We start from the raw sequence: 24,034 nt of genomic DNA, 5'->3' as shown, positions 1-24,034 counted from the left end.
GATGGACCTTTGTCGGCAAAGTAAGGTCTCTGCTTTTATTATGCTGTGTAGGTTGGTCATATCTTTCCTTCCAAGGAGTAAGCATATTTTAATTTCATTGCTGCAATCACCATCTGCAGTGATTTTGGAGCCCAGAAAAATAAAGTCAGCCACTGTTTCCACTGTTTCCCCATCTATCTGCCATGAAGTGATGGGACCAGATGCCATGATCTTCGTTTTCTGAATGTTGAGCTTTAAGCCAACTTTTTCACTCTCCTCTTTCACTTTCATCAAGCGGCTCTTCAGTTCTTCACTTTCTGCCATAAGGGTGGTGTCATCTGCATATCTGAGGTTATTGATATTTCTCCCGGCAATCTTGATTCCAGCTTGTGCTTCTTCCAGCCCAGCATTTCTCATGATGTACTCTGCATATAAGTTAAATAAGCAGAGTGACAATATACAGCCTTGACGTACTCTTTTTCCTATTTGGAACCAGTCTGCTGTTCCATGTCCAGTTCTAACTGTTGCTTCCTGACCTGCATACAGGTTTCTCAAGAGGCAGGTCAGGTGGTCTGGTATTCCCATCTCTTTCAGAATTTTCCACAGTTTATTGCTCTAAACATACTTTTATATGTTGCTTGGTGTATACATTTCTGTTAGCTCTGCATTTAAGAGTGGAATTGTTGGGAATGTGTATGCTCACGTTCACATATATCCCAGATTTCCAAAGTGATTTCCCATTTTCCACATTTAACTACAATTTATAAGAGTTTCTGTTGCTCTGTAACTTTTATCCTTGTGTTTTTAAACTGACAGTTGCTAGTAGAAACCTATTTTTTCCTGTGTTTGTTCATTATATATATTCTGCTATAAGTGTTTTATAATTTAAAAAATGCTCTGTAGCTCTACTTATGTCTCTGCTTTTATTTCTTATTTTATGGTTTTATTTTTTTTACATTTTTATTTTTTATTGCTGTTTATATTTTACCTTTTTATTACTATTACACCCATAGTTTTGTCTATTACTGGTTTGATTCCTAGCAAAATGTATATGGGTATTATCATCCTATTTATTGAAGTTTAAATCAATCAATATTTTCTTTCTTTCATCCCTAGTCATTCTTAGTCTTTCTGAAGTTTATTTTGTTTTATTTTCCTAACTTCATTAGCAGAATGCTTACTTTATTTTTATTGTATAATAGTAAGTTGTCTCTGCTGATGGAGTGAACAAGATGAAGAGAATTCTGCTGGAGGGATCCTGACTATAAAAGACTTTTCAGTTAAAAAGAAAAGAGAGAGAGATGAATAAGGAATTAATTATCTCTTTCCTGTCCCAGGACATTGCCCTGTCTGCATGTGTGGATGATAAGTGTGATTTTGATCTTGCAACCAGGAGGGGACTTAGCCACAGGGGAAATTGCAGAGTGGAAGATTAAGGATACCTTGGTCTCTTCTCACATCACAGAGTCACTGCATTTCTTTCAGTCTTCCTCTCATTAAAGACCAAGAAAAAAAATGTTTTCCCTGATTTTATATTGTCTCGAGTTCTGTTTTCTGTTATTGTCCAAAGCATCCTAAGTGATTCTCTGTGTCACTCGGTCGTGTCTGACTCTTTGTGATCCCATGAACTTTAGCCCTCCAGGCTCCTCTGTGCGTGGGATTTTTCAGGCAAGAATACTGGAGTAGGTAGACATTCCCCTCTCTAGGGGATCTTTCCAACCCAGGGATCGATCCCATGTCTCTTGCATCTCTTGCATTGGCAGGCAGATACTTTACCACTAGTGCCAAATGCAAGAGATGCAAGAGACATGGGATCGATCCCTGGGTTGGAAAGATCCTCTAGAGAGGGGAATGTCTACCTACTCCAGTATTCTTGCCTGAAAAATCCCACGCACAGAGGAGCCTGGAGGGCTATAGTTCATGGGATCACAAAGTGTCAGACACGACCGAGTGACACAGAGAATCACTTAGGATGCTTTGGCCAGTAACAGAAAATTCATTTTTGTTTTGCTTAAGTTAACAGGGACTGAGAGGTATGATAAAGTGTCCTACTTGTGTTGTTACTTTCATTTCTTTTTTTGAAATAAGTTTTTGGTTTCAAAATAAAATGTGGAAAGTAATTCCACATTTTGTTATTCAGCCAAAAGTTTTATGAGTTATAATGTCATCTCATAAACTTATATTGTTCTCTCTTATTATATCCTTTAAAATATAATCTATGATTCTGTTCTCAGCTTCTTAAAGTGTTATTTTCCTATTATGTGAGGATTCAATGACTTTTCTTTCAAATATCGTTAAAAGGTACATTCTAATATAATATTGTTACGTTTTGATGTTTAACAAATGTAATACTCCTGTTTTTACACCATCCTTCCCCCATTCTTGTGTACAGAAATATCTTGACGGAATCCTTTCTTATGTGGTTTGTTTGCCTGTTTTTTCCCCAGGATAAACATATGGATAATAGCCATTCAGTTACTTTTACACATGAAGCAAAACTTGGGTGCATATAGTGGTGCTTTAGTTGGTAAGTCGTGTCCAACTCTTGCGGCCCCATGGACTGTAGCCCGCCAGACTCCTCTGTCCATGGGCCTCCCCAGGCAAGAATACTAGAGTGGATCGCCATTTCTTCTCCAGGGGATCTTCCCAATCCAGGAATCAAATTCAGGTCTCCTGCATTGCAGGCAGATTCTTCACCCGTAGCTTAAAGTTTGCTCCCCTGGGCATTTGTAGTTATGTTTTCCCACTTAATATGGTAGAGAAAGGGTCCTAGTTTAGTTTAATTTTTCTTCATTGTAGATTGCATTTTTTCCAGCCTCTACTCTGTTGCCTTCTTATTCTGACCACCAGTGTATAGCCCCATATTGGTATGTTACCTCTTTAAGTATTTAGATTCAACCCCTTTTTTTTTTTTTCTACTAATGCTTTTCAGTATTTTTTTCTGTTCTCTTTTAAAGGATCATTTATCAAATTTGGGTCGCAGTGTGCTGTCCTGCCCACTGAAGGATCAGTAGTAGTAGATGACAACCTACTCCAGTATTCTTGCTTGCAGAATCCTATAGACAGAGGAACCTGGTGGGCTACAGTGCATAGGGTTGCACAGAGTCATACATGACTGAAGTCAGACATGACATGAGTCACACATGCACGCACATGCTGTCCTCCAATTTAATACCTTCTCTGTTGTTTCATCTCCATTTTCTTTTTTCTGCTATCTGGCAGAGGTCTTCTAAGTGGTTCATCAGGCATCAGACTTAATTTTCTACATTAATGAGTTTTCCTTGTATATTATAATTAATATTAAATTAGTTTTATACCACTTATAATTATAGCACTTTTTCTTTTGCTGCTCCATTTTAATTTTCTTATGTTTGCCAGCCCTTCTTTTTCTTATTCTTTTGTGCATACTAAACATATAATGAAAAGAAGCATTATATATGCATATTTTAAAACTTATCTAAAGATTTAAAGGGATTACATATAAAGCATAAGACACTAACATCTCAATCTACCCCAGTGAAAAGAGAAAGAAAACAATGTCTTTTTATCTTCTGATTTTAGAGCTGTTACTTTAATTTTCTTGAAAGAATGTTGATAGATTGTATTATTGTTCTCAATTCTTTACTCCTTCTTGCCTCTATTCCCTTGCCATGGCCTCATTGTCATAGATAGCATATACTTCCTCCCTCTCATCTCTAGGCCTAGCTAGGTGACCTGCTTTGGCCAATGATATATGTATGAAAGTCACAGTGTATATTTCAAGAGCAGGCCATGAAGACCTCACATGATTCTGTTTTTTTGTCTTCATCTCTGCCATTGCCATGGAAAGAATATATCATGTGTATTCTTGGATATCCTATTGGTCCCCTGAGGAGGATAAAACAAAGATGTAGGACAGAGGGACTCTAGCTAAATAATAGACGTAGGATGACAAAAAGAGCTTTCCAACTGAGCACAGCTTAGGCCAGTCAGATTCTGGTGGATTTGCAGATGCATGGACAATAAGAGTATTATTCTTATTGGGATAATTTGTTAAACAGCAATAGCCAACCAATACAATGATTTTTCTTCTATTTCTTCCAATGAATTATTTTAAAAGTAACACAAATAAGTGTTGGCAAGGATCTTCAGAAAAGGGAACCCACATACACTATTGGTGGGAATGTAAATTGGTGCACCCACTGTGGGAAAAGAATACGGAGAACTACCGTATAATCTAGCAATTCCACTCCTGGGTATCTATACAAAATATCCCAAACCACTAATTTAAAAAGATACATGCACTCTAATTTCACAGCAGCATTATTTCCAACTCCCAAGATATGGAAGTAATCTAAGTCTCTATCAGTGACAAACGAAAATGGTGCATATATATGAATATTATTCAGTCATTTAAAAAGATGTAATTTTGCTATTTCCAACAACATGGTTGTACTTGGAGGTTAATATGCTAAGTGAGGCAAGTCAGACAGAGAAGGGCAAATACTGTATGATCTCACTTATATGTTAAGTCTAAAAACTAAACTAGTAAATATAGGAAAAAAGGAACAGACTGACAGATATAGAAAACAAACTAGTGTTGCCAGTGGTGGGGAGGGAAGGAGGGAGAGACAAGCATGGGATATGGGATGAGGTGCAAATTATTATCTATAAAACAAATATGCTACAAGGATATATTATACAGCTTAGGGAATAGGAATATAGCCAATCTTTCATAATAATTTTAATTGAAGTATAACCTTTAAACATTGTGAATCACCCTGTTGTACAGATGCAACTTATATATTGTACATCAACTATACTAAAAAAAAATTCAAAAATTAATTCTACCTGTGCTTCTTGCTTAATATCTTTTTTCATAAATTATACTTCAAAAGTATATTCCTTATCAGTTTGAAATCTTATTGATAAAAAGATTAATTGATTTTTTCCTAAACTGTCTCCCTTTTCCTGTAGGTGAGGTCTGCTCTCGTAGACCTCAAGTGAGGTTAGGTGCTTTCCCAGCACTCTGGCAACCTGTAGAGAGAGCAGAGGTTTCAAGAGAACTTCGTGGAACTTCATCCCTGCGTAGTTACTTCTGCTTGTTTGCAAGCCTGCTCTGCTAGTAGGCAGACCCAGCGAGGCCTTATCTTCTTGTGCCTCCTCTTCATGCTCTTGGGGAAGATGTCTTTAGGTTTTTGTTTTGTGCTTGAACTCTTGAAAAGCAAATGCCCTCTTTCTAACTGGCCTCATTACTGCTTTTGCTACTTACTCTCCTAAAGAACAGCACTGCTCCTTTGCGGAAAGCCCTCAGCCCAACTGCCAGTCATCTTATTTGCTCCACCTTTGTGGAAGAGACCGAGTCTCTGCTTGCAAATCTCACTTTGTCTCCCCCTCGGAACTCCAGCTGGACTGTACTTATCAAGTTCCTTGGTCTGTGGCCACGTGTTTGATTTCTTGGGAATAGAATGTGAATAGAAGTGACACTGTCCTTTCTTACAAAAACTTTCCATTTCCATTCCTCATGTTCTTCCCCCTTCTATCAGCAGGATGCAGAGGATTCGAGTGGCCTAAATGAGTGCAGATCCACAAAATGGATGAAGTCTTGGTCCCTGAATGGCCATGAGCAAGGCTGCTCCTTGAGCTGAAACAACCTCTGTGACTGCACAGGAGTGAGAAATAAATTCTTGTGCAGAGTCACTGAGATTTGGGGGATCATCCATAACAGCATTACCATGACTTAACTAACTCAGAAATCAGCAGCTTGAAGTGGACTGCTAGGATAAATAATAAAAACTCTTAAAAATTTTAAAATTGGATTAGTGGTCAGCTTCCAAAGATAAAGATATAGCAAGCAGGACTGCTTGAGAATGCTCTGAGTGCCATGGAAAAACATGTGGTAAAAGTGATGCCTGTGGATAACTTAGAAAATAGACCATCTGCCTGCTAGGAGATCCTATTTTTAATAGTTATAGTAATGCCTATTGTTGGCTGCCTTTGGTGATTTGTGATAAATAATTGGCTGGTTTTCAAATAGAGATTAAAAGGAAAATGGAGATGGTCCAGTGGTTGAGGATTACTTTTGATCTACTATAGTAAGAAATACATATTAAAAATTATTAAAAGAAAGAGATTCAGTAAGATTTTCAGTTAAAGTGAGAATCCTTGCTATGAAGATCAGGTTAAGGGAGGTCTAGAGGCAGTGAGATGTTTCAAGAGCTAAAGAGGCATAAGAAAGTGTGGCATCCCCTATTGTGTTCATTACTATGGTTTTTCCAGTAATCATGAATGGATGTGAGAGTTGGACTGTGAAGAAAGCTGAGCGCTGAAGAATTGATGCTTTTTTTTTTTGCAACTCCCTGGACTATAGCCCACCAGGCTCTGCTGTCCTTGGAATTTTCTAGGCAAGAATACTGGGGTGGAAAGCCATTTCCTACTCCAGGGGGTCTTCCTAATCCAGGGATCGAACTCATGTCTCCTGCATTGGCAGGCAGATCCTTTACCACTGTGCCACCTGGGAAGCCCTACCCATTATTAATAGTAGAATTGATGCTTTTGAACTGTGGTATTGGAGAAGACTCTTGAGAGTCCCTTGGACAACAAGGAGATCCAACCAGTCCATTCTGAAGGAGATCAGCCCTGGGATTTCTTTGGAAGGAATGATGCTAAAGCTGAAACTCCAGTACTTTGGCCACCTCATGCAAAGAGTTGACTCATTGGAAAAGACTCTGATGCTGGGAGGGATTGGGGGCAAGAGGAGAAGGGGATGACAGAGGATTAGATGGCTGGATGGCATCACTGACTCAATGGACGTGAGTCTGAGTGAACTCCGGGAGTTGGTGATGGACAGGGAGGCCTGGCGTGCTGCGAATCATGGGGTCGCAAAGAGTCAGACACAACTGAGCCACTGAACTGAACTGAACTATTTCCTAGGCAGTTAGAACAGTGCCTGGCATCTAGTAGTTACTCAGTAAATGCCTGGGTAAGTGAAGCAGAAGACTGGAGATGGGCTACTTCAGACAGGGGGTTCAGAGAAGGCCTCTCTAAAGAGGTGACATCTTTGAGCTGAGCCTTAAATTGATGGAAGAAGTCATGCACGATGATCTGGAGAGAAGCAGTCCAGGCCTAGTGACCCACTAGTGACAAGGTCGTGAGGTGGGAGGGAGGTGGTTCTTCCAACAACTGCCAGGAGGTCAGTGTGACACAACAGCCCCAGGAGAGGTTAGTGGGGTGGCTGGGGCCAAATCACTCAGGACCTGGGAGGCCACAGCCTCAAGCAATGGGATGCCATCAGAAGGTTTTAGGCAGAGAAGGACACAATTCCAGTCCACATTTTGCAAAGACGACTGGCGATTGTGGGCAGGATGAGCCATAAGGGCGAGTGTGGAAACAGGGAAGCCCATTAGGAACTGATTAGTTGCTCAGGCCAGAGGTGATGGAGGCTTGGATGAGGCAAAGTTGGTGAAGATGGAGAAACACAAACAGACCAAGAATGCCTTTTGGAGGTAGAACCTATGGGATTCACTCAGAACCTGTACCGAGTTTCAATGATATACCATGCCTGGTTCTAGGCCCTTTGTGTATTCACTCATTGGGTCATTCAAAAAATGTTAGCCCTGCCTGCTCTTACATGTTCTATCTCTGGGTGGAGAAGATTCCCTGAAGGAGGAAATGGCAACCCACCCCAGTATCTTTGCCTGGAAAGTCCCATGGACAGAGGTTCCTAGTGGACTACAGTCCATGGGGTCACAAAGAGTCAGACACGAGTGAAGAGACTGAGCACGTAGAGGTTTACAGGTTGTAGCAGGAAGTATATATCACTTACCCTAACTAATATGCCCAGTGTACATTAGGTCTTTTAACATAATTATCCTTGAATTTAACTGAGATGTTTCTGTTATTTGCTAGGTGCTGCATCAAGGTAGTTCCTGTTACTTTTGTGTAATGTTTCTTCCACTTACTTACCCTCCTACATCAATCACACTGAATTCAGGTTCCAGTGTCTTTGGATTAATAACTTTTAAAGGATGGTGGGGAAAGCAGGATTGGGTAGAGGAAGAAGTACAACTCTGATGCACCAAATGGCAAGGTGTTCAGGAGTAAGAATTGTCATCCAGACACTCTCTTGTCTAGGGCCAAAATGCCTGGGCCTTTTTCCCCTTTTGGGGATGAAAATATGCCTTTGTATTTCTGCCTCACTCCATTATCCCAGCGCCTGCTCTGAAACAGGAGTGATCGTGGCCAAGGCATGTCTCTCCTTCTGAAGAAGGCTGTACAGAAGCCAACAGCTGGAAGCTATCTGCTGATCTCACTGCTAGGGACTGGGCAGTGACTTCTACTAAATTCATCTCCTTAAATTTTCATTTCCTCACACACACCTTTTTATTCCCCTCCTCTCAATCTTTCCTACCTTCTAATATGCCATTTTTTCCCTCCTATAGTATCTGGCATGACTCCAAACAATTCTGTTTTTTGAAACTGGCAGAGCTCAAAGTCTGTGCAGAATAGAAGAGGTGCCTTAGGACAAATGGCTTTTGATAATCAAAAAATTATTTAAGGGATTGGTTCCCTTTAGTATTCAAATTTCATTGGCATACCCAATGTAGTTGACTTTAGGTATGTATTAGAATTGTTTTTTCACATCCCCTTCTCTATTTAATAAAATTAATTTTAATACATTTTACAAATGAAATACAAATTTTTAATTTTAATTTTTAAAATTTGAAATATAGCTGATGTGCAATATTATGTTAGTTTTGGAGTTCTACATAGTGACTTGACATTTGCTTACATTATGATCACCATGATATGTCTGCTGCTACTGCTAAGTCACTTCAGTTGTGTCCGACTCTGTGCGACCCCATAGACGGCAGCCCACTAGGCTCCTCTGTCCCTGGGATTCTTCAGGCAAGGACACTGGAGTGGGTTGCCATTTCCTTCTCCAATGCACTTTCACTTTCATGATATGTCTAATAGTCATTATTAATGGACAGATTTTTAAATTGAAAGCCATTATTAATGGAAAGATTTTTAAATTGAACTTCATATGTATAACCACATCAGCTTAAAATATATATAAAAAAAAGATAAACCAAAACAAAGGAAAAAGTAAAAGTAAAGGTAGAAGGCAAAACAAACAAGAAAAAATGAATGAATAAACTAAAAGTATAAATAAGAACAAAAGCAAATTAATTTTTCAGTAATTTTCAGAGTTACAAAGAAGTTTGAACTTTAGACTTTTAGTTACCTCTTACATAATAATTGTTTGGTAACTAATAAATGAATTATAATTTTAAAAATCTCTAAAATTTAGGCAAGTTCTTATGTCATGCTCCTGATGGAACATTTTATGATTTATTCATTATTTTGAAAACAAAAAATACAGTTTCTTAAAATGTTAAAAATAAGGATAGGAAGAATTGACATGAAAAAATATTCAGAATTCTGAAAAAGGAAACCAATAACAAGGACCTAGTCTTACTGTTTCTAAAAGATGTATAGTAAAGCAACCAAAGTTAAGATTTCTTAGTCTTTATGAATAGACAGTAGCAATCCAGGAACAGTCTCAGAAAGCTAAGTATTTAGAAAAAAAATTTAAGGAAACTTGGATCTTAGTCTTAATCCTCACACCAAATATTTAAACATTTAAAAGAAAAACACAAAATTCCTAGAAGAAAATAATGATAAGTTTATTACTTTAGAGCAAGAAGTATTCTTAAGTGTTCTTAAACCTAGAATTCATAAAGTGTCCATGAGAATCTAAAGAAAACCATTCATTTAAACAAAATAAACTTTGGTCTAATGAAAAGAATTGTCAACAAAGAAAATACAACAGACACTTTTTCTGGGGGGGGCGGAAATTGCAGTACATATGGCAGGAAAAAAAAAAAAACAGTCCAATTTCCTTGACTTACAAAGAGCTCAAACAAATGTCATCATTGCAAACAAATTCAGGTCATTTAAATCAGCAAAAAAATTAGGGGTATGTATTCAATAAAAAAAATGGACCATGACAAAAGAAGGCCCCTAAAATGGCCTCTAAACCTTTCAGTTCAGACGGTAAAGCATCTGCCTGCAATGCAGGAGACCTGGGTTCTATCCCTGGGTCAGGAAGATCCCCTGGAGAAGGAAATGGCAACCCACTCCAGTATTCTTGCCTGGAGAATCCCATGGACGGAGGAGCCTGGGGGGCTACAGTCCACGGGGTCGCAAAGAGTCGGACACAACTGAGCGACTTCACTCACTTCACTCAAAATTGTTTATAATGATGGTTTTCATTGTTTTCACTTTTGTGTGGCCTATTATGCACCTCAGATTTCACTCTGCACCTCAGAATGCTGTCTTTAAAATGTCCCTGCTTCTTTAATTTTTTGTTGCTACTTTCTCATTTTTGTTGGTGGTTACAAAACAACTGAAGGATGAGAAACACATGTTTTCTCTTTCACTGTTTTTAATTAAACTTTTGGTAAAACAGAGCTGATTGCAGTTACTCTTCTATTCTCTTTAAGAATCTTCTCAAGCTTCCTCAGTTTCTCAGATCATTCTTGGGCAGCAAATGAACAAGAAACAGAAACATTATTAACTGATAACTGGCTGGCTGACTGATTAGGAGCTGCCTGGTTTCTGTCTACAGAGGATTGTTTAAAGAACAGATGCTAAATCCATTATTTTTAAAGAAACGTCCCCAATCTATTTGCCATTGACTTATCTCTGAAATCTCCACCCATAAGGTAAGGAATATTTGCTCATAACTCAAAGATGTCCTTCAGGAGACCTAGTATCCTACAATTTTATGTAAACATTCAGTGCTCTTATTTTCTGTTCATTTCATTTCTTCAGGGCAAAGGACTTTAGTACTTTTATTGGTTTCTTACCATTGTCTTTAACATTCACCCCACCCCACACCCAGCCCCCCAGTGTGTTTAAGAACACTACTTTAAAATTTGAATCAGGGATTTCCCTGGTTGTCCAGGGGTTAAGAATCCGCGTGCCAATGCAGGGGACATGGGTTTGATCCCTGATCCGGGAATATCCCACATGCTGTGGGACAACTAAGCTCATGTTCTGCAACAAGAGAATCCATGGCAGTAGGAATCCCCAGCACCTCAATGAAGGCAGCCCCAACTTGCAGCAACTGGAGAAAGCCCGCACACAGCAACAAAGATCCAGTGCAGTAGAAAACAACAACGAAAATTGAATTCAAAGTTTGGTTCTGGAGTGTGTTTATACGTTACAGGCCACTGGGTCCTACCTAGGGAAATAAAGTCTTCAAAGTGGGAATTTGGAAAGCTTGGGAAGAGGTTTCCCCCTACCCCCTTGACACAGTGTTTAGTGGGGGTGCTACAGGCATTTATTAGATGGGGCCCTGGAATTGTAGCCATCCTGCAGTGAGAATAGTCTACACGAGAAAGAATTCTCATATGTTCTGATTGACAATCAAAAGAACCACTGGATGCTACTGTCGGTGAAAACACTGTAATGATCTGAACCTCTACCTGTTTTGCATATATACATATTATTTTTTGTTTTTAAATATATATTGAATACATGAAGAATGTAGCTGCATTTGTTTTTGCTGCATAACAAATTGTCATACGCTTAGCAGTCCATAACACATATATTTATTATCTCATATAATAAAGTGAAATAATAAATATATTTTCTGGGCCATGGGTCAATAGTCTGGCCATATTAAGCAGAGTCCTCCACTCAGGCTTACAAGCCCGAAGTTAAAATGTTGGCCCATCTAAATATGGGCTTCCTAGGCAATGCTAGTGGTAAGAACCTGCTTGCTTATGCAGGAGATACAAGAGACCTGGGTTCGATCCCTGGGTTGGGAATATCCCTTGGAGGAGGGCATGGCCACCCACTCCCGTATTCTGGCCTGGAGAATCCCATGGACAGAGGAGCCTGGCAGGCTACGGTCCATGAGGTCACAAAGGGTCGGAAATCACTGAGCAACTAACAGTTTCACCTTCAAAGGCAGCATTACAAAATACATATTTAAAAGAAAAGGGTGCATCTAGTCAGGTTGAAATACATTGTAACAAATAGTTACAGTTGAAAATCTTCTTTTTTACATGAATTAACTGAGACTTCATGACCCTGACCCATTAGTATGGAATCATGTGTCAGATTAATTTGAAGGCTTGGAATGTCTGCCCTTGAATATCTGTGTATGCTTAGTCGCTCAGTCTTGGTTGATTTTTTGCGACCCACTGGACTGTAGGCTGCCAGGCTCCTCTGTCCATGGGATTTTCCAGGCAAGCATACTAGAGTGGGTTGCCATTTCCTCCTCCTGGAGATCTTCTTGACTCAGGGATCGAGTCTGCATCTCCTGCATTGGCAGATGGGTTTTTTACCACTGAGCCACCTGGGAAGTCTGCCCTTAAATGGATGCCCTTAAATCCAATAAACACCCTTAAGTAAAATAGCTAAAATTTGAAACTGGAAAAGGAAGACAGAAATGCATAGCTAGGTAGAGATGGCAAAAGAGCCCAGGCAGCCAGGGGCTTCTTACTCCACCAGTTAAGACGAAGGAAGCTGGGAAGTGAACCCCAGATATGGACAAAAGACAAAATAGTGGGCTTTGTTTTTTTTAGCTCAGGGTGACTCCAATTAAAACAAGACTAATTCTGTATTATGAAATGTTATAGTTATTGAATTTCTTGATAACCATTCTTTCCGAATCTAAACAGATTACTTGCATACTGATGCTAATTGACCAGGATTATTAAAAGGCTGTTCCCCCTCAAATAACAAAGAATCTCTCTTTCTTTCTCCCACTCCCTCCTCTATCTTCAGAAAAAATCAACAGAGTGCAGTCATAAGTGACATTCACACCACATCAGATAATAGCCCACTACCTGCATAAAACAGGACTGTCAATGATTTGCCCAGTGGGCAGACGATGTAACTAGGGGTGACTCTGAAAGAAGCAGTTACTCGTTACTGCATTGCTCTAGTGCTCATCTCTGCCTGCCCAAAGTTCTGCAGAGCCTGAGGGAGTGGCTTCTTTTTATCCTGTTGAGAAAGTCCAGAAAGTCCATGTGTCTGGACTGTGGTATTGTCTGCCTCACTGGTTGAGGACACTGGCTTTGTGTGGGGGAAACTTGGTTATTCTTAGTTAGAGAAAGGGGCTCCATACTTGAGGAAGAAGTGGGTTCATTAACTTCAGGATCAAACCAAGGGTTTGGAAAGTTTCAAGGGTAAGAGGGAACACTGGGAGTTTTCTGTCACAAATTCCTATGTTTACCTTGAATGCAACCTAAGCAAGGGTGACAAGATGGTAGTAAACTTTTGAAATAGACACTCAAATCTCATTTCTTGAGACTTGGGTAGCTTATCAGAGAGTGATTAATATGAATGGAGAGAATAGTTCAACTTGGCTGTGACATATAGCCTATTGGTTAGAAGATTCTGCATTGGAAGAGCCTTCTTACTGATATTTTATGTATTTAAAAGGCTAACAACCTCCTACAAAACCGAATATTCTAATTACTTTCCGAACATAAGCTTAGGTTCTGAATGTGAAAATTTACATTTATAAATTCACATTAATAAATATAAATGCCATAAATTTGGGAAGGAGAACTCAAGGCAACTGCATTTTAGATAGTTATTTTGTTTATATGCAGTTTTCATATTAGGAAAACACATTGCTGCTGAGCATGAATGTCTTCACTTCCAACTTCTATCAGCTTCTCTGGGTGATCTTTTTTTCTCTGCTCCTTGTCTTCCTACAGAGAATAATTTAGAAGATAAAAAAGAGACATAGCCTTTGCAGGGAACTTTCTGTATTACAGGTTCTTGATGGTGGGTTTGGGCCTGGCTTATGAGTTTCTGTCTGCCTCTGGTACTGAGCTTGGCTGCAATTTGTGTACAGCCATCTGACTTAGTGGATCTACTAAGCATCTTTGGGAATAGGATCAAACAAAATGATAAAAGACAGTCTATGTGATGATAAATTCAAAGATTGGAAAATTGTGTAAATGAAGTCAGCAACAGTACTGGAAGAAACCAATGGAAATTAGGATAAGTAGTGTGAGTGTGAGTGCAAGTGTGTGTGTGTGTACACATGTCACTAATAAAACTTAAGCAGTTCTTAAGTTTTATGAGGCCACATACTCTCTGAATTTCCTCAGAGTAAGGAAGCTGAAGGGATCGCAGCATGGTTGCCCATGACCCTCATGTAAGAGATACTTGGAACAGCCTCCAATATGGCCTCTGCAATTCACATTTAGATTAATTTACCAAAAGCCCATTCACCAAACAACCAAGCTCCAGTTCACATCTCCTCTCTTAAATGATTTGGCCCATCATTACCTCTCTGACCCCACCACTCTGCTCCAGCATTCTCAGCCTCCTCACGACTCCTGACACACACCAGGTGTATTCTGTCTTCGAAGAGTCTGTGCTTCTGTTTTCTCTGCCTGCAATGCTCTTTCTCAAGATACTTACTTTTTAATCCCCCTCAATTCCTCAACTCTTTTCTAAAATGTTATGGTCTCAGGGAGAATTTCTCTGATATATTATATATATTGTATTTTCCATCCTTGACTCCACATTCCCTATTGCCTTCTATGCTTACTTCTTTTTCCTTAGCATTGTTCTAATTGTATCTATGCCAATAAAACCTATCTATGTACCTAACTTCTATGCCTGTTTCTGTCTGTTTGTATTTATCTACATTTGACTATTTAATTTATTGTATGACTTCTTCAGAAGGTTGAAATTTCCTTGGGAAGCGATTTATTTAGTTGTTCATTTCAATATAACCAGGGGCATCCCCAGTGGCTCAGCGGCAAAGAATCTGCCTGCAATGCAGGAGCTGCAGAAGACGTGGGTTCGATCCCTGGGTTGGGAAGATTCTCTGGAGGAGGAAATGCCAACACACTCCAGTATTCTCGCCTGCGAAACCCCAGGGACAGAGGAGCCTGGCAGGCTAGAATCCATGGGGTCTCAAAGAGTCGGACATGACTGAGCACGCGCTCTGGCGCGTGCGCGCACGCGCATGCACGCGCGCACACACACACACACACACACACACACACACACACACACCCCTAGTAAAATGACCAATTACTCTTCAAGGAAGAAATTGCTAAAACATCTATTAGCAGCCCTGTGGATTTAACTGGTTTCTCAGTTCTATGTTTCATTCCATGATACAGGATTCTCAACTTCTGTTTCTCTCACTCATTTTTCAGAATCAATTCCTTTACTTGGTTTAAGCAAAGAAGTTTAGAGATCATTTCACCGCTTGAGAATTCTTAACCCCAACTTCAAAGCATGTTTTTCAAGCTGATCTTTAAAGCAAAGATTGTGTCTCCCTAAAAAAGATGAACCTTCTCTCTTTCATCAGTATCAGTTCAGTCACTCAGTTATGTCTGACTCTTTGCGACCCCATGGACTACAGCATGCCAGGCCTTCCTGTCCATCACTTCTGGAGCTTGCTCAAACTCATGCCCATCAAGTCGGTGATGCTATCCAACCCATCTCACCCACTGTCATCCACTTTTCCTCCTGCCTTCAATCTTTCCCAGCATCAGGGTCTTGTCAAATGAGTAAGTTCTTTGCATCAGGTGGCCAAAGTATTGGAGCTTCAGCTTAAGCATCAGTCCTGCCAATGAATATTCAGGACTGATTTCCTTTAGGATTGACTGGCTTGATCTTCTTGCAGTCCAAGGGACTCTCAAGAGTCTTCTCCAACACCAAAGTTCAAAAGCACCAATTCTTTGGCACTCAGCTTTCTTTATGGCCCAACTCTCACATCCATACACGACTACTGGAAAAACCGTAGCCTTGACTAGAGGACCTTTGTTGGCAAAGTAATGTCTCTGCTTTTGAATATGCTATCTAGGTTGGTCATAACTTTCCTTCCAAGGAGTAAGCGTCTTTTAATTTCATGGCTGCAGTCACCATCTGTAGTGATTTTGGAGCCCAGAAAAATAAAGTCTAACACTGTTTCCACTGTTTCCCCATCTATTTCCCATTAAGTGGTGGGACCGGATGCCATGATCTTCGTTTTCTGAATGTTGAGCTTTAAGCCAACTTTTTCACTCTCCACTTTCACTTTCATCAAGAGGCTTTTGAGTTCCTCTTCACTTTCTGCCATAAGGGTGGTATCATCTGCATATCTGAGGTTATTGATATTTCTCCCGGCAGTCTTGATTCCAGCTTGTGCTTCTTCCAGTCCAGCGTTTCTCATGATGTACTCTGCATAGAAGTTAAATAAGCAGGGTGACAATATACATCCTTGACGAACTCCTTTTCCTATTTGGAACCAGTCTGTTGTTCCATGTCCAGTTCTAACTGTTGCTTCCTGACCTGCATACAAATTTCTCAAGAGGCAGATCAGGTGGTCTGGTATTCCCATCTCTTGAAGAATTTTCCACAGTTTATTAGATCTTAAACTCATAACTTCACAGTGAACTAGAAATGAATTTTCAATGAAAGTGCTCTGTTACAGTGGGGAAAAAAGGACAGTTCTACCTACAAAACAAAAAAGAATATTTTCACCTATACTTATTAAAATGCATGCTAATAGAATTTTTAAAATTTACCTAAAATTATGAATTTTATATAGTGAAGAAAAGCATCACTTTGACTTCTCAAGTCTTCTTCAAAGGCTAAAATGCAGTGCAATTATGGTAACTGTTAATCTTTTAAATGGAAATAGTAGGAAAATATCTAGGTATACTTTATTGTAAATGTTTTTCATAATAATGTTTTTAGACTGCTACAGATGTATTTTCTGAAGGGAAAAAGGAGTGATAATTATGCCAGTGGCCTCAACTCTCTTCTTTTATTAGACAAACAATTCTTTCTAAATGTCCTGATAACAAAGTGGATTTAATTTTGGGCCAGAATAAATGTGGGAAGACCTACAAATTTAGATGGAAAATCAGATAATCTGAATTATGTAAGCCAATATTTATACAGTAATCTGACAACAATTGCAGGGATAATGTACTTAGAGTAACCTTGTCACATAGTAATTCTGGGTAAGAAGAAGTCTTTTTTTTTTTTTTTCATAGAAACCAAAACCACGAGAATTCCTAGTTCCAAATCCTTTCTTTTTCTTTTGTGGCTAATACTGATTGAAGAAGTCCAAGGAATGCAGAAAATGCTATTTCCTGAATAGGCTTATTTCTTTTTTATTTTAAAGAAATATTTATTTTTTATGTAGATATATATCCAAAAGATCGGAATAAAGAGTTTTAAAAATGGATTAACAGCAAATGTGACTTTTGCCTCTGATTTCAAATACAAGATGGAGATGAATGACACCAAAATACAGTTTTGTTAAATTCAAGGGTGTATTCTGTGGAAGTCTTTTGTTTTCAAAAATTTTTTGTTTGCAAATCTTTTCATGATTCCTAAATGTGATGTTTTTCACACAATACACAATTTGCCTTCCTTCATGCTTAACTAAAAATGTGTTTGACTAGCACAAGAACATTAAAAGGCATTGTTCTTTCTTTGCCTCACATTGAGGATGCAATTAGTGAATATTTAATTCATGAGCTCTTAGATTCATTTAGGAACGACTGAATCTCATAACCATATTAATATCTGGTGAATGTGCCTTATCACAGTGTGTCTGTGATTTTGCTGTTCATTTCCTCGTGATAAGATTCCTGGGCAGAGCAAGTCTTCGGAAGTAAGCCCACAAGGCTGCCTGGCAAGTTTATTTTGGGAAGGAAATAATCAATTTAGAGCTATTACTGCAGGAGTCCTTATCGAGCTCATTTCCTCATCTAATGCTTCACAAGCTAATATTACATGTTTAGTAGCAACTTCAAAGGAACAGAACTGTGCTTTGTAGGTTTTATTAATGTGAAATTTCTCTGAGGGCACCAAGTGTTTGCCATTAACGTGACTATGATCCACAGACTTGCAAACATAGGTCATAAAAGCTGTACCAAAAACCTGCGTCGCTGTAGCCCAGGACGCTATTAATGCGGTTCTGTTATTGTTCAGTTACAAGGACTGGGGTTAGGGTCTAGTATTGTGCTCACAGTCCTGGCATTTCTGTACTCCTTATTCTCCATTATGGGTCAGTGTGTTGAAAACAGTGATTTAGCCTGAAAGCAATAGAGTCGAAACAATGTACTGAGAGTGTGTTGTGGGCACCCAGGTAACAATAGTGGAATTGTTTTTTTTTTTAAGTATGACACATTGAAATGTAAACTCTTATCCACCCAGAGAACCATTTAATGTTCCACAACAGAATAGCAGGAAAGAGAAGAAAGCATTCAAGTATGGCATGTGAGGCGCTTGAAAGAAGAGAGCTGGCTTCAAGGAGAGAAACTTGATCCTCCCCAAAATTCTTAATTAGAACCATGAGTGATTCTATATTCTGCCAAATCAAGGTATCTTGGTGCTTGTTTCAGGGCGTTGCAATATAATTGCCTTTTGACCCTAAATTTGAGAACATTTTCCTGTGTTACATATTTGACTAGACTCTTAGAGCAGACTAATCTCTCTGTGAGCCAATAATAAACCCCAGTGGAACAGAAGGAGCTCATTTAATTAAATGTTATCTTTACTTGTCTTATATAATTACCTACTTGAACACAATTTCTTTTCAAACTACTACCATTCGGTTCCATTACAAACACCTCAGGAGGGTTGTTTTATTTTTAATATTTTTATTTATTAAATTTTTAAAAAATCATATGCTGATTAAATGAGTACCAGAAAAGTCATGGAAGAGAAGTGCCCGTTCTTAGGGTGGGCTGAGCTGTGTGGACGCTCCCTCAGTAAATGAGCTGCAGCTGCATATGCTAGAACTTGTTCTAATGGCCAGAGTGGGAAAACCAAAACATCCCCTGCAATTTGGCGAGCACTTTAGGAAAAATAGGATAAAAATACGGAAATTATAGGAAAATCATTAGCAGTTGTTTGGTTATTTTTCTGTGTCAACAGACTTTTGTTTAATATTTTAGATATTTGAGCAGTACTGTAAGAGTCTTTGTTTAGTTTCCTTCACATTAAAAATAGCAAGTTGAGCAGCCGGCTTTTCAGAGAAGGGTTATAAATTAGGAAAAAAAAGAGAGAAGAAAATGATATAGAACCTCTAAGTTAAATAAACCCTCATATCCAGTATAGGTTTGTAAAGGGAAGAGATACATTATAAGGGAGGCTTTTTTCTTTGGTATTACAGTTAGCTACCAAAATATCTCTATAATGGATATTTGTTTAGAACTCATATTGAAAGGGGAATATTTTTACAGGGGAATCTTCCTTCCAGTTAAAACAAAATTTGCAAAACCCTAAACAAACTTTATGAAGGGAAATTAAAGATAGGAAAGCAATTTTTCTACAAATCAAGGTATTGGGGATAGTTGTTCTGAAACTCAGATGCATACAACTGTAGTATTTTATAAATGAGATCAAGTTATTTTTACTGTAAAAGTCAAATAAAGGACAATTATTGGTTCGATCAGATCAGATAAGATCAGTCGCTCAGTCGTGTCCGACTCATAGCGACCCCATGAATCGCAGCACGCCAGGCCTCCCTGTCCATCACCAACTCCCGGAGTTCACTCAGACTCATGCCCATCGAGTCAGTGATGCCATCCAGCCATCTCATCCTCTGTCATCCCCTTCTCCTCCTGCCCCCAATCCCTCCCAGCATCAGAGTCTTTTCCAATGAGTCAACTCTTCGCATGAGGTGGCCAAAGTACTGGAGTTTCAGCTTTAGCATCATTCCTTCCAAAGAAATCCCAGGGCTGATCTCCTTCAGAATGGACTGGTTGGATCTCCTTGCAGTCCAAGGGACTCTCAAGAGTCTTCTCCAACACCACAGTTCAAAAGCATCAATTCTTCGGCACTCAGCCTTCTTCACAGTCCAACTCTCTCATCCATGCAAGACCACAGGAAAAGCCATAGCCCTGACTAGACGGACCTTTGTTGGCAAAGTAATGTCTCTGCTTTTGAATATGCTATCTAGGTTGGTCATAACTTTCCTTCCAAGGAGTAAGTGTCTTTTAATTTCATGGCTGCAGTCACCATCTGCAGTGATTTGGAGCCCAGCAAAATAAAGTCTGACACTGTTTCCACTGTTTCCCCATCAATTTCCCATGAAGTGATGGGACCGGATGCCATGATCTTCGTTTTCTGAATGTTGAGCTCTAAGCCAACTTTTTCACTCTCCACTTTCACTTTCATCAAGAGGAATTTTGGTTCCTCTTCACCTTCTGCCATAAGGGTGGTGTCATCTGCATATCTGAGGTTATTGATATTTCTCCCGGCAATCTTGATTCCAGCTTGTGTTTCTTCCATTCCAGCATTTCTCATGATGCACTCTGCATATAAGTTAAATAAACAGGGTGACAATATACAGCCTTGATGTACTCCTTTTCCTATTTGGAACCAGTCTGTTGTTCCATGTCCAGTTCTAACTTGCTTCCTGACCTGCATACAAATTTCTCAAGAGGCAGATCAAGTGGTCTGGTATTCCCATCTCTTTCAGAATTTTCCACAGTTTCTTGTGATCCACACAGTCAAAGGCTTTGGCATAGTCAATAAAGCAGAAGTAGATGTTTTTCTGGAACTCTCTTGCTTTTTCCATGATCCAGTGTATGTTGGCAATTTGATCTCTGGTTCCTCTGCCTTTTCTAAAACCAGCTTGAACATCTGGAAGTTCACAGTTCACATATTGCTGAAGCCTGGCTTGGAGAATTTTGAGCATTACTTTACTAGCGTGTGAGATGAGTGCAATTGTGCAGTAGTTTGAGCATTCTTTGGAATTGCCTTTCTTTGGGATTGGAATGAAAACTGACCTTTTCCAGTGGCCACTGCTGAGTTTTCCAAATTTGCTGGCATATTGAGTGCAGCCCTTTCACAGCATCATCTTTCAGGATTTGGAATAGCTCAACTGGAATTCTATCACCTCCACTAGCTTTGTTCGTAGTGATGCTTTCTAAGGCCCACTTGACTTCACATTCCAGGATGCTGCCTCTAGGTCAGTGATCACACCGTCGTGATTATCTAGGTAGTGAAGCTCTTTTTTGTACAGTTCTTCTGTGTATTCTTGCCATCTCTTCTTAATATCTTCTGCTTCTGTTAGGTCCATACCATTTCTGTCCTTTATCGAGCCCATCTTTGCATGAAATGTTCCCTTGGTATCTCTGATTTTCTTGAAGAGATCTCTAGTCTTTCCCATTCTGTTGTTTTCCTCTATTTCTTTGCATTGATCGCTGAAGAAGGCTTTCTTATCTCTTCTTGCTATTCTTTGGAACTCTGCATTCAGATGCTTATATCTTTCCTTTTCTCCTTTGCTTTTCACTTCTCTTCTTTTCACAGCTATTTGTAAGGCCTCCCCAGACAGCCATTTTGCTTTTTTGCATTTCTTTTCCATGGGGATGGTCTTGATCCCTGTCTCTTGTACAATGTCACGAATCTCATTCCATAGTTCATCAGGCACTCTATCTATCAGATAATCTAGGCCCTTAAATCTATTTCTCACTTCCACTGTATAATCATAAGGGATTTGATTTAGGTCATACCTGAATGGTCTAGTGGTTTTCCCTACGTTCTTCAATTTCAGTCTGAATTTGGCAATAAGGAGTTCATGGTCTGAGCCACAGTCAGCTCTTGGTCTTGTTTTTGCTGACTGTATAGAGCTTCTCCATCTTTGGCTGCAAAGAATAATCAATAATCAATAATTAATCTGATTTCGGTGTTGACCATCTGGTGATGTCCATGTGTAGAGTCTTCTCTTGTGTTGTTGGAAGAGAGTGTTTGCTATGACCAGTGCATTTTCTTGGCAAAACTCTATTAGCCTTTGCCCTGCTTCATTCCATATTCCAAGGCCAAATTTGACTGTCACTCCAGGTGTTTTCTTGACTTCCTACTTTTGCATTCCATTCCCCTATAATGAAACGGATATCTCTTTTGGATGTTAGTTCTAAAAGGTCTTGTAGGTCTTCATAGAACCATTCAACTTCAGCTTCTTCAGCATTACTGGTTGGGGCATAGACTTGGATTACTGTGATATTGAATGGTTTGCCTTGGAAACAAACAGAGATCATTCTGTCGTTTTTGAGATTGCATCCAAGTACTGCATTTTGGACTCTTTTGTTGACCATGATGGCTACTCCATTTCTTCTGAGGGATTCCTGCCTGCAGTAGTAGATATAATGGTCATCTGAGTTAAATTCAGCCATTCCAGTCCATTTCAGTTCTCTGATTTTAAGAAATATCAAAAATGGCCTTATGGTTTTCAATTTTTCAATAATTTTTTTCATTTCCCTAATGAATCGCAAATCTAATGCAATATTTAATTTAGCACAGAAAAGCCTGTGCTTTAGTTTAATTTAGTTTATAATTATTTGATTTAATAATCCACATTTTTTCAGTTCAGTTCAGTTCAGTCACTCAGTCATGTCTGACTCTTTGCAACCCCATGGACTGCAGCTCGCCAGGCCTCTCCGTCCATCACCAACTCCCGGAATTGACTCAAACTCATGTCCATTGAGTCTGTAATGCCATCCAACCATCTCATCCTCTGTCATCCCCTTCTCCTCCCACCTTCAATCTTTCCCAGCATCAGGATCTTTTCAAATGAGTCAGTTATTTGCATCAGGTGGCCAAAGTATTGGAGTTTCAGCTTCAGCATCAGTCCTTCCAATGAATATTCAGGACTGGTCTCCTTTAGAATGGACTGGTTGGATCTCCTTGCAATTCAAGGGACTTTCAAGAGTCTTCTCCAACACTCTTCTTGACAGTTCAAAAGCATCAATTCTTCTGTGCTCAGCTTTCTTTATGGTCCAACTCTCGTATCCACACATGACTACTGGAAAAACCATAGCTTTGACTAGATGGACCTTTGTTGGCAAAGTAATGGCTCTGTTTTTTAATATGCTGTATAGGCTAGTCACAACTTTCCTTCCAAAAAGTAAGTGTCTTTTAATTTCATGACTGCAGTCACAATCTGAAGTGATTTTGGAGCCCAAAAAATTAAAGTCAGCCACTGTTTCCCCATCTATTTGCCATGAAGTGACGGGACCAGATGCCATGATCTTAGTTTTCTAAATGTTGAGTTTTAAGCCAACATATTCATTCTCCTCTTTTACTTTCATCAAAAGGCTTTTTAGTTCCTCTTCACTTTCTGCCATAAGGGTGGTGTCATCTGCATATCTGAGGTTATTGATATTTCTCCTGGCAATCTTGATTCCAGCTTGTGCTTCATCCAGTCCAGCGTTTCTCATGATGTACTCTCGGTTCGGTTGAGTCACTCAGTTGTGTCCGACTCTTTGCGACCCCATGAACCACAGCACACCAGGCCTCCCTGTCCATCATCAACTGCCAAAGTCTACCCAAACCCATTTCCATTAAGTCGGTGATGCCATCCAACCATCTCATCTTCATATAAGTTAAATAAGCAGGGTGGCAATATACATCCTTGACGTACTCCTTTCCTGATTTGGAACCAGTCTGTTGTTCCATGTCCAGTTCTAACTGTTGCTTCCTGACCTGCATACAGATTTCTCAAGAGGCAGGTCAGGTGGTCTGGTATTCGCATCTCTTTCAGAATTTTCCACAGTTGATTGTGATCCACATAGTCAAAGGCTTTGGCATAGCCAATAAAGCAGAAGTAGATGTTTTCTGGAACTCTCTTGCTTTTTCAATGATCGGACGGATGTTGGCAATTTGATCTCTGGTTCCTCTGCCTTTTCTAAATCCAGCTTGAACATCTGGAAGTTCACGGTTCACGTACTGTTGAAACCTGACTTGGAGAATTTTGAGCATTACTTTACTAGCATGTGAGACGAATGTAATTGTGCGGTAGTTTGAGCATTTATGGCTCACAACATCCAGGTGCTTCTTCACCTGAATGTGACTAGGAAATGAGTGCATATGCTCACTTCTCAGGCTATCTGTTTCTTGGGCTCCATTGTATTTTAATCTCATGGGGACTGTAAAGAAATAATAGCCTTAAATCAAAAATTCTCAAATCCTATAGAGACAAGCAGAGCAGAGTTTGAAAAGAACCACCATCCAATAGCTCAAGTTTGATCCTAAATGTTTCCTGGTTCTTTCCAAGTTTTTGACTTCTGCTTGA

The sequence above is a fragment of the Bubalus kerabau genome, chromosome 16, assembly GCF_029407905.1.
Source record: "Bubalus kerabau isolate K-KA32 ecotype Philippines breed swamp buffalo chromosome 16, PCC_UOA_SB_1v2, whole genome shotgun sequence".
NCBI classification, from domain to species: domain Eukaryota; kingdom Metazoa; phylum Chordata; class Mammalia; order Artiodactyla; family Bovidae; genus Bubalus; species Bubalus kerabau.
Note: the sequence above shows the minus strand (reverse complement) of the source record.